The sequence below is a fragment of the Humulus lupulus genome, chromosome 9 (genome assembly GCF_963169125.1).
Source record: "Humulus lupulus chromosome 9, drHumLupu1.1, whole genome shotgun sequence".
Classification (NCBI taxonomy): Eukaryota; Viridiplantae; Streptophyta; class Magnoliopsida; order Rosales; family Cannabaceae; genus Humulus; species Humulus lupulus.
Window position 1 is genome coordinate 169,531,546 of NC_084801.1, and position 11,781 is coordinate 169,543,326.

The window sequence follows — 11,781 nt, forward strand, 5'->3', positions numbered from 1 at the left end:
GCAAATTTCCCTGCGGTCTGTTATTGAGCATATTGGCCAACTGCCTAACTTGTTTTTCCAGGTTTCTGATAGAAGATCTAGTCTCTCTTATAAACTAAGTTTGAGTATTGGTGAGGGTCAATAATGCAGCTTGCAGTTCATTAGGCCTTTCAGGTGGAGCTTGATTCATTGATTGTTAAGGCCTAGGCTATTGTGATGAAGAGGCTTGATGCATAGGTGGCTGATGCATATTATTCTAAAATTGGCCCTGAAACCGAGGTTGCTGGCCCTGATTATTCTTCCAAGAAAAATTAGGATGATTTCGCCACCCAGGATTGTAAGTATTGGAGAATGGATTGTTGAACGGCCTTTGAAAGTTTCCCACCGCTTGAACCTGAGCGTGATCCATCGGAGTGTTATTATTCATACTGATAGGGAACTGATCGATAGAGTGAGCACCACCACAAATATCACACCTAATTACCATTTGAACTGCATTAGCATAAACAGTGCTCTGTTGTAACGGTTTTGTCAAGGAGGCTACTTGTGCTGTGAGAGCAGTGATTGCATCCAGATCATGCACCCCAGCCACCTTTCTGACCCCCGATGATCTTTCCTCAGATCACTGATGATTATTTGTGGCCATGTCCTCCAGCAGCTCATAAGCACCAGTTGCACTCTTGCTCATAAAAGTGCCACTCGCTGCAGCATCAATAATGGTTCTAGTAGTAGGACATAAACCATTATAAAAATTCTGCACTAACATCCACTGTCCAATGCCATGATGAGGACATCTTCTCAAAAGTTCCTTCAACCGTTCCCAAGCTTTATACAATAATTCTCCATCGTTCTGGCAAAAATTATTGATTTCTCCCCTCAATTTAGCAGCTTTGGAAGAAGGGAAGAATTTTGACAAAAACTTATGAGCTAGATCTTGCTAGGTAAATATAGAGTTCGGTTGCAAAGAATTCAACCAACTTTTAGCTCTATCCCTCATAGAAAATGGGAAAACCCTAAGTTTAATTGCGTCATCACTCACCCCATTATATCTAAAAGTTCCACAAAGCTCCAGAAAATTAGACAAATGGGTGTGAGGATCTTCAGAAGGCAACCCATTAAATTGAACAGAGGATTGCACCATTTGTAGAATAGCAGGCTTGATCTCAAAGTTGTTAGCCTCTATAGCTGGTGGGCATATACTGTTTTGTACTCCCTTCAGAGTGGGCAGTACATAGTCTCTCAGGCTCCTCTCAGCATTGTTCTGAGCCTGACCCCCTTGTGCAATTCCAGGAATTAAAACATTCCTTCCATCCCCATCATTCTGTGCCATCTTCACAGACTTCTGGGCTTCCCTCTTGTTCTTTCTGTTTTGCTTGCAAGACTTTTCAATCTCAGGATTCAAAGGAACAAGACTGTCTGCTCCTCTTCTGGCACGCATATACCACGATTCACCTGAGATAGACAAATTATGCAACTAAACAGATTAGAAACAAGAGAAATTAGAATCAAATTAGAATAACAATTAATCAGACTGATATTGATAATTATTTTCAGTCCCCGGCAACGGCGCCAAAAACTTGTTGCGAAATTTTTCCTATGCAAGTGCACACAGTCGCAATTTGTAATAAAATGGTAAAAACCAAGTATCGTCCTCAAGGACTGATTTATCAATTACCAATCAATCAATCTTTTTAATTCTATTTGATTAAACAATTTCAGAGATTTCAAACAAAGAAGAATACTAACGAAGCACAATGAAAATATAAACAAAATAATAGAGAAAATGAAATTAGGACAATTATGATCCTCTATTTTCCACCCTTTTATTTCCTAATGCAAGAATTATATCCCCTTCTCCCCATTCAAGAACAAGTTGCAAAAAAAAAAAAAAACAATTCATAATCTGGTTAAGATTTACAAAATTCAATCTAAATGACAACTTCCTATATTTCTATGGTAAGTTGAATCATGAAGAAGGCATTAAACACGCAACTCAGAAAAATAGGCAAACAATTTAGATACTTTCGTTCTAAATTGAATTTGCATCCAAACAATCAAAGCATATCAAATTTCACTTTTTAGATTTCAATTTGATTCATGAAATAACAATTAGAGGTGATCAATCAATAATTGCACAAGTAACACAAATTGTAAGGAATTGAAAGAGATGAAGAAGAACATGAATTCTACATTAATCCATAAAAAGGGTTTCCCAAAGATTCACATAATAGCCCTAAAGGAGAAATTAGCCCATAATATTCATTCTAGCAGTCATAGAATTCAATTACAAACATGAAAATATTAAAGATAGATGATGAAAACTCAAGAATGGATCCTCCAATGGTGTCCTCCACTCTCCGCCGTCGTCTCCCACTGTTCAACACTCCAAAAATGCCTCCCTCTGTCTAATTGGTCGTCATGTTTAACCTAATTCCTATTTTGTTTAGCTTCAAATGACTAAAAACCCCTTAATTAAAAGCTGCGTTTTTCTCTTTTTCAGGCGTATCTTGCGGTTGCAGGATGTCATTCCTGCGGTCACAGGAATGCTCTAAAATGCCAGACTCCTCTGAAGCTGCGGCCGCAAGACACACTTCCTGCGGTCGCAGGAATGCTCTGGAATGAAAAACTCCTCTGAAGCTGCGGCCGCAAGACACACTTCTTGCGGTCGCAGGAAGTGCTCCGAGACACAATTTCCACCACTTTTTGTCATTTTGTCTATGTTCCACCATGTTTCCACACCTAAATCACCTAAGTCCTTCGACACCTGAAAACATACAGAAACAAACGTAAAATAGAACAAAACAAAACAAACACCTAATACTTTACCTGAAAAACACATAGATAAATGAGTCTAAACTCACTTATCACCTTTACCAATTCTAGCCAACGCCTCTGGCGCATATTCAGATCCTTCTGAGTAAACAAGTACTTCAGAATCTTATGGTCGGTGTATATTTCACACTTCTCACCATATAAATAATGTCTCCAAACCTTAAGTGTAAATACCACCGCTGCCAATTCTAGATCATGCGTGGGATATCTCTGCTCGTACTCCTTCAGCTGTCTCGATGCATAGGCTATTACATTTCTGGCTTGCATCAGTACACATCCCAAACCCTGTCTGGAAGCATCCCAATAACTAACAAACTTCTCATTGTCTAATGGCAGACTCAATATTCGAGCGGTGATCAATCGTCGCTTCAATTCCTTGAAACTGTTCTCACACCTATCTGTCCACACATACTTAGTCTTCTTTCGTGTCAACTCGGTCAATGGTGTGGCTATCCTAAAGAGCCCCTTGACGAACCGTCGATAATACCCTTCCAATCCCAAAAAGCTTCTAACTTCTGGTACACTGCTCGGCCTAGGCCAATCTCGCTGCCTCAATCTTTCTTGGGTCAACCTAAATCCTCTCCTTACTGACAATATGACCTAGAAATGTTACTTGCGATAGCCAAAACTCACACTTACTGAACTTAGCATACAACATGTGCTCTCTCAACCGCTGTAATACCAAGCGTAGATGCTCCTCGTGCTTTGTCTATGATTGAGAGTACACTAGTATGTCGTCAATGAATATGATCACAAACTTGTCCAAATAATCCTTGAAGACCTTAGTCATCAATTCCATAAAGGTTCCTGGGGCATTGGCTAATCCAAAGGACATAACTAGGAATTCATAGTGTCCATACCTCATGCGGAAAGCGGTCTTTGGTATGTCCTCATCTTTAATCCTCAACTGATGGTAGCCTGATCGGAGATCGTTCTTAGAGAACACTGTCTTCCCCTGAAGCTGATAAAACAAGTCATCGATCCTGGGTAGTAGGTACTTGTTCTTAATGGTCAGCTTATTCAACTCCCTGTAATCAATACACATTTTGAAAGATCCATCCTTCTTCTTGACGAACAACACTGGAGCACCCCATGGCGAGAAACTTGGTCTGATGAATGCCAAATCCAGTAACTCTTGCCACTGAATCTTCATTTACTTCAACTCTACCAGAGTCATTCAATAAGGTGTCCTAGATATTGGCTCTATCCCTGGTTCCAACTCTATAACAAACTCGATCTCCTGTTGTGGCGGCAACATTGGCAAGTCTGTGGGGAGCAAATCTGGAAATTCACATACCAGTCTAGTCTCACTCGGCCCAACCACCACATCTCTAGATGCATTGACAACGTTTGTTAGGAATCCTATGCAACCCTCCTGCATCAGGTCCCTAGCCTTCAGTGCTGAAATCATAGGTACTCGCGGTCCACTCACTGTCCCCACGAATACAAAGGGTACCTCCCCTTCCTGTTCAAAAGTCACCATCCTACGCTTGCAGTCAATCGTCGCCCCGTACTTCGATAACCAATCCATCCCTAGGATCATATCGTAGTCATCCATCACTAACTCAATCAGGTCCACAGACAACTCTCTACTTTCTATCTCTACTGGCAATGCTCTAACCCATCTCCTAGAGACTACCAATTCCATAGTTGGCAACAAAGTCTGAAATCCCCTAGCATACAAATCACTAAGTCTACACATCTCATCTGTCACTCTAGTAGAAACAAATGAATGAGTATCCCCCAAATCAATCAATGCAGTAAAAGAAGAACCAGCCCTAGAAATCTGACTTGTCACGACCGATGGAATAGTCTCAGCCTCAGTCTGGGTCAAGGTGAAAGATCTGGTAGGAGCGAGATTATTGCTCTGCTTCGGCTCTTCTTTCTTGTCTTGTGGACAGTCCTTCCTCAAATGGCTAATTCTCCCACAAGTAAAGCAGACCCTGATCTTGCATTCTCCCTGATGTCATCATCTACATCGAGGACACACTGGGAAGTTCCTCCAGGTTTCTCCCCCACCCTGACGGCCACTAAAAGCACCCCGTGCCCTTCTATCCAAGCTAGGGGGAACAAAGGAGTCTAGGGCCTTTCTATTATGCTCGTTGAGGCCATTACCCCCACTAGATCCAACAAAAAGAGGCACTGTCCTCCGAGCATCACGCCTAGCAGTGCCCTCTCTCCATATCTGATCCTCGGGCCCCTCAGCTGTAATGGCCTTGTCCACTACCTGTGCATAAGTGGTAGTCCCCAGATCCAAAGTTATCTTGACATCACGGGCGATCATACCATTCAATCCCCGCACAAACCGATCTCTTCGTGCCATGTTATTCGGCACCAAATCCGGAGCGAACTTCGCTAGCCGATCAAACTTCAAAGCATACTCAGTAACTGTCATTCGATTTTGAGTCAGGTTGGTAAACTCATCAACCTTCACAGCTCTGATTGCGACACTATAATACTTCTCATTGAAAATGTTTTTGAATTCTTCCCAGGTCATAACTACAACATTCCTTATTTGTGACACAACATCCCACTCGATGCGGGCGTCTTCTCTCAACATGTAGTTGGCACAAGCTACTCTCTCATTCCCTCCCACCCTCATGAAATCCAGGATGGAAGAAATCATGTTCATCCATTGCTCTCCTTGTAGTGGGTCTTGTCCACCCTCGAAGGTGGGAGGATGCTGCTTCCTGAACTTCTCATACAAAGGTTCCCATCTATTCTCCACAGCAAGCTGGGCTGACACTGGTGCCATAGCCTGTGGAACCTGCACCCTATTTCCCTGAGGAGGGGCATGTTGCCTCAACTGTCGAAGCTCTTCTTCTGTTCGGTGAAGTCTAGCTTCCATCTCAACAAATAACTGTTGCCAATTCGGTGGGGGTAGGTGGAGGGTCCTGACCCTGGTTGTCATCCTCGGCCTTATTGACACGGAGTCTGATTGATCACCGAGGCATTATCACAATATGCCTGCAATCAATGACGCTGCTTATCAGGCATGATAACAACATCCAAAATCACCTCTCAATTCACATTAACCAACCACAATCAACAATTCCACACAACATAGAAAACATACAACAATCAAGGGGGGCATGCCCTAACATCATGAATATGTCAACTTATTCATCATGCTTTATTACAATATTCAAGAAAACAAGGCATTTTAGCAAATAATCAAGCATATAATTCAATAATTACCAACCAACCCTGAGTCTAGCTTGTCACTGGCAGCGAGCGTACATGTTTAGTCAATCTCCAGGAACCATAAACCTTGGCTTGCTCTTATACCAAGTTGTAACACCCTACTTCCTTAGAGTCGTTACTAAGTGAGTTTAAAATGTGCCATTAGCTCGCTAATCGAGGTTTTAGGTTAAAAGTGTAGCTCAACTGTGTTGAAGGTTGTTTAAAGACATTAAATATAAAAAATGTGGTCATTCATTGGAAATACTCAAAATTAAACATTTGGGATCCCAAAATACGGTTTAGAAAATATTTACAACTCAAAATACATTTAGGGTCGACTAGGTGACAAATTCAGGTCAATACATAACATTTTCCCAAAAATAACCACGGCAGTGGTAGCCAAGTAGGCCGAACATGTACCCATCGCTCTACGCTCTCCGTACTCATGGTTGGTCGACCTTTCCTTTTCCCTTACCTGCACCATAAAGCACCCGTGAACCGAAGCCCAACAAGAAAACTCAACACAAAACAAATAACATATGCATATCTATCAACAACATATAACAAGATAGCAAACAGGCTAAACACATAGTGGCCATGCCTTCCCAGGCGTTTTACCAGGCCCTGGGTTCGCGGTCTTCACCGAGAGGATGACTTCAGCATCCTAGGAGGGTCTAGCCCTAACGGCTTGCACTCCACGTGCTCAATGTCGTTCCCGACCCCTTGTCGTACTCGGCTCTGCACTCTGCATGCTCAATGCCGTTCCCGACCCCTTGCCGTACTCGGCTTCCTGCCGTTCTCGGCCTTCTCCATTTCTGGCCTTGGCCGTTCCCGGTCATCGCCGTTCCTTCACAAATATTCACTACATAGAATAATATCAACAAATATTGAAACATATACTAAACATAAACAATAGGGCTATGCCCTGCCATCCAATCAATAGGGCCACGCCTTGCTCTACAAGTACAACAGTTTTCTTACCTATGTCCTAAGCTTCCTGAGCACCGCAATCCCGAGCATAGTCCTCTAACCTAAGCTTCGTTGATAACCTAGTCACAATGCATTCATAAAGGTCATCCATCAAGTTCTCTTCCATTAAATAACTTCGAAACATAATTCTAGCCTCCGGGATCTTGGATTCTACCAATCTGGGTGGTAAAATCCTTCCCGAGTCTGAACTTTTGGGTTCCCGAGCCAAAAACCATCAAACAACACTTATTTTGAATTTGATCCGTGACCCAGCCCCTTAAGGGTCGCGGGGCACTGAAGTCAGAGGAAAATGCCTCTATGTTGAGGGACACATGCCGTGGCACTCCAATCCTTTGGCTGTGGTGCACCTGGGCAAATAGAGGCTTCCAGCCACTTCGACACACATGGGCCGCAGCGCCTGAAGAACAGGGTCGCAACTAGAGCCTCCGAACCCAGAAAATCACCATTCTTCGTGCGTTTTCTTCGAGCCTAAAACCTAATTCTCATAATTCAAACATAAATTAAACTCATAATTAACTCTACAATTTATATTCCCACAATCTAATCATCACAGCTAAACCTCTAAACAACTCATACTCTCACATGACACCCAAACTCAACTCAAATACACCTAACAAGATCGAACCCCATGCAAGATTAAATTCTAAAAACCAACAGAATTCAATCTTAATAATCAAGTTAAAGTCTTACCTCTGTTCTTAATTAAACCTCTGAACTAATTCCCTGAGTTCCAAGCTTCTAGCCTCCCAAGTTCCAGCCTTGAATCCTTGAATCTATGGCCTAGAATTCTTCAAAAATTCATCAAACACCAAGCCCCATAAAGATCTGAATGAGAGAACCGAAGGAGAGAGAGAGAGACTCGAGAGCTTCTGACTTGTTCTTTTCTTAGTTCCAGTGTTTTCTCCAGCCACTAAGTATATATCCATTTGCCAAAAAGTCTAAATTTACCCTTAAGTTAATCTAAGTCCTCAAGTACCACCAAGGGAAATTCATTCATTTGCCACCTCCCGTTAAGTCCCCAAATATTCCTATAAATCTTCGTCCAACATGTCTAAGTCATTGCTAAATTACTACCAATTACTCAATAAATCCCAAACACATACTTCGTTCCCAAAATACCCCTAGGCTCTTCCAAAGCCGGGTATTTGACCCCGTTGTGACTTTTAGCTAATCTGCTCCCTAGGACTGTCTCGGATCGTGCATCACAATTATATCACCACATACACGTGGTGTCAATCACAATATACACAAATATTGCATTTATGTCCTCAACGAGCTAAAATTACAAATATGCCCCTAATAACCAAATGGAGGCCACATGCATATTTAATTCACCTAACACATGCATTTCTAATCACATAAGCATCAAATTCATTTATTAACATAATGAAATCAATTATTGCCCTCCAGGCACACTAATCAAGGCCCTAAGCCTTATTAGTAAATTTGGGATGCTACACTCATCCTCGCTTCGAGCCTCTAGCCTTTAGAGGCTTAGTGAGAAGATTCTCGAGGTCAAAGTCCATATTACCTGCAAAACGAACAAAAAATGTATGAATATTTTTATAAATGCTGGAAATAAAAATTCTTAATATACAGTGGGAAACCTAACTGGAAGACCAAAAATGGATAGAAAGGTCATCTGAGGATATCTCGATGACTTGAGAAGGTTCTTCAGTTACTCCTAACTCTTCACCTCGGAATGTGGGAGACAACTTAGAAAGATCTCACCAATCATTCGAGCCATATTGTGTCCCTGAACCTTCCCACATTTTGTTTATACAATACCTTGTTTGAAAATCGAATAACCAGCTATCATCCATATGTACAAAGAACTCTACCCTCGTCGAAGTCATGAAATTGTTTTCAGGATCTTTAAAGGAAACTAGGACATTGGGCTCCTGTTTGAAAAGTGTGGAGACCAACGTGATTGGTCGATGACTAATTTATCTCCTTCAGTCGAGCTTTGGTACGCCTCATCCTGAGCTTCGTTCTCCGAGCCAGATGGCTCAACAAGGAAGGTGATAGCAAGGCTTGAGCTCCAACGTATCTTCCCCTTTTTTAGATGGATTGGAAGGAGTGGGGATAGGTACTTCTTCCCATGAAGCGTACTTGCGATTTCCATCATCATTGGTGGTCTCATATTCAGCGATCAAACCGCATAGATGGAGCCTGTCCTCGTGCAACAGGTAAATTAAGGACCGCCTGCCATATAGATGCTTCAATATTTCCTCCCAACGGTCCACCATCTCTTTGGAGGGCTTGGGACGATCTAAGTTAGCTAAGAGATTTTAATTAGTCTTAAAATCATCAAGGCAAAAAAATTACAAATTTTGAATCGTCTCAAATTACCTAATAAGGCTTAGGGCATTGATTAGGGGGCTAGGATGGCAAATTATGATAAATTATTTGAGTATATGTGATTTAATTATGAAATATGTGTTTATGTGATATATATGTGTATCATTTTATAAATATGTGAGTTATGTTATAATATGACTAGATATTCATGTTTAGGTGTATTAAATATGCATGTGGGCCTGATTCTTATTAGAAGGAAAATTTCGTACTTTGGCCCATTACGAATATAATTGGAATATATGTTCATATATGTGATATATGTGTGAGACCACATTATTATATGAGTATATTTGAGTTACTCGGCACGAGGCGATCTTAGGGAGCAAGTTCGCGGGAAAGTCACAACGAGACTCAATACCTCACTCAGGGTGAGTCAAGGGATATTTTGTGTATTTAGCTCTTTACCGGGTTATCGGGTAATGAGAATAGAAATTTGAAGATATATTCAGAGTTAGTGATATTAGAAGGGAATTTTGGGGATTTTGACCATTTTACCCTCGGGGACGTTTTTAGTACCCCGAGCCTCGGGATTTACTTAGGGTTACCTGAACTCTAAGTTACCTCACGAACACAAAAAATACTCAATAAACACTTAGAACTCTCTCAACTCTCTCTCATTTGTGTATACTCCCCCTTTCTCTCTCTCATTCTTTGAATTTCTTGCGATTCAAGGGGAATCGAAGCTAGCTTAGGCTTGAGATTGCTTGGGGAAAGGCTTAACATCGTTTGAGCAGTAGAGATATTGATTTCTAGCTTTAATCATATGTGTTTTCTTTGGTTTTAGCTATGTTTTAGAGTTTTGAAAACTTCTAAATTTGGAGATTTGGTGAGGTTTTGTCCAAGTATAAGGTTGGGTTTTGTTTGGAAAGGTTTTTGGTGAGATTTGGCATGAAGAAATGAGGGGAAAATCTGGATTTTCATGTCAAGTCACGACCCCATTCTTGGGGTGTCGCGACTCTCATGAACGTAGAGAGAAGGAGGTGCTGAATCACCATTTTGAGTCGCGATGCTTGTAGGGACGCACTGCGGAGCGTGTGGTCCAGACGAGAGCCCTTGGGCTCTTTAAATTGAGGCTGGTCGTGGCTCTTTTGCCTTGGGTTGCGGTACTTGAAGGGATTTTGAGTCCTAGGAAGATTTTGAGTGCGGGAACTCAAACCAAAGGGCTCAAGATCGATTCTGCTACTCGATTTGGTCGAATTCGACGTCCCTGAGGCTAGGACTCGGTCCGGAAGCCTTCATTCGCTTGTTATTGATAGGATTCTATATTATGGTTGTGACTAGGGTACTACTAGGGGCTCGAAACTGGGATCGTGCTCGAAGGTTGTTCTTATTAAACATTGTACTCGGACCTGGGGTAAGAAAACTGACCGTAGTACGTGTTAAATGTGATTATCTGCGTGATTAGGGCTTGGCCCCGTTAAGGAACATAGTTATCACTATGTTTGTATTTAAATGGTTGAGATATATGAGTAATATGTATGCATACTTGTATTATCTATAGTATGCTTATTTGTATCGGGTCATTTGTTTCTGGTTATATGTTTACCTGTTTACCTGCTTATCTGGTTGTATGAATATCTGATTAAAGCATTGACTTATTAGTCAAGGGTAGCAATAGCGTGTTGTGCGCTGGTCGAGAGGCTAAGGCCTAATCAGGGACGTACTATTACGTTGCCCAACCCTATGGTCATTTGGAATAGAACAAAACGCTTGGCTAGCTCTATGGCTAGTTACTCAAAGCTAGGGCATAGGGCCCCGGGTGACTCTATGGTCACATAGCTAGGGCATAGGGCCCCAGATTGACTCTATGGTCATCTATTTAAGGCAAAGGGCCCCGGGTTGACTCAATGGTCATCCATTCAGGGAACCAGGCCCCATAATGATCCTATAATCGTTCACTTGTAATTATATGCATGCATGAGTAGGTTATTATTGATGGGCATGCTAGATAGACATCTTGAATCTGTATTTATTGTTCATGTACATGTTTAAGTTTTCTTACTGATCCTTGGCTCACAGGTGCTATGTGGTGCAAGTAAGGGGAAAGAGAAGTTGGACCAGCCATGAGTTGGAGAGCTTCGGTGGTGGTGTGTACCTATGCAACTGCTCAACCACCATGGCTGGGGTTATCTTGGAGGAACTAGGGCTGTACCCCTTATTTTTCCGCCTAGGTCGACTTGGCATGTAACTTTTGAGTTGTATTACCCTTTTAACATTGTTTTGGGATCCCACGTATGAACGTAATTATTTTAAATGAAAGGTCAACGTTTCATTTGGCCAAAAAAATTAACCCTAACCCTTGTCACTAACCTTAGTTATACGTTTATAACCAAGGGACTTGATTAGCAAGTCTATCACTATTTAAAGTACATAGTGTAACGGTCCTGGATTAGGAGGACGTTGCAGATTTTTTGGAAGGAGTAGAATTTGGATGGT

General features: G+C 41.7%; 1 non-coding gene across 1 annotated transcript; it reads left to right on the top strand.

The window, feature by feature from the left end:
* The first annotated feature begins 755 nt into the window (after window positions 1-755).
* Window positions 756-862, top strand: LOC133802785 (small nucleolar RNA R71). The gene has a single exon (XR_009877531.1). It is a non-coding gene; the product is annotated as a small nucleolar RNA R71 (small nucleolar RNA).
* The last annotated feature ends 10,919 nt before the right edge of the window (window positions 863-11,781 follow it).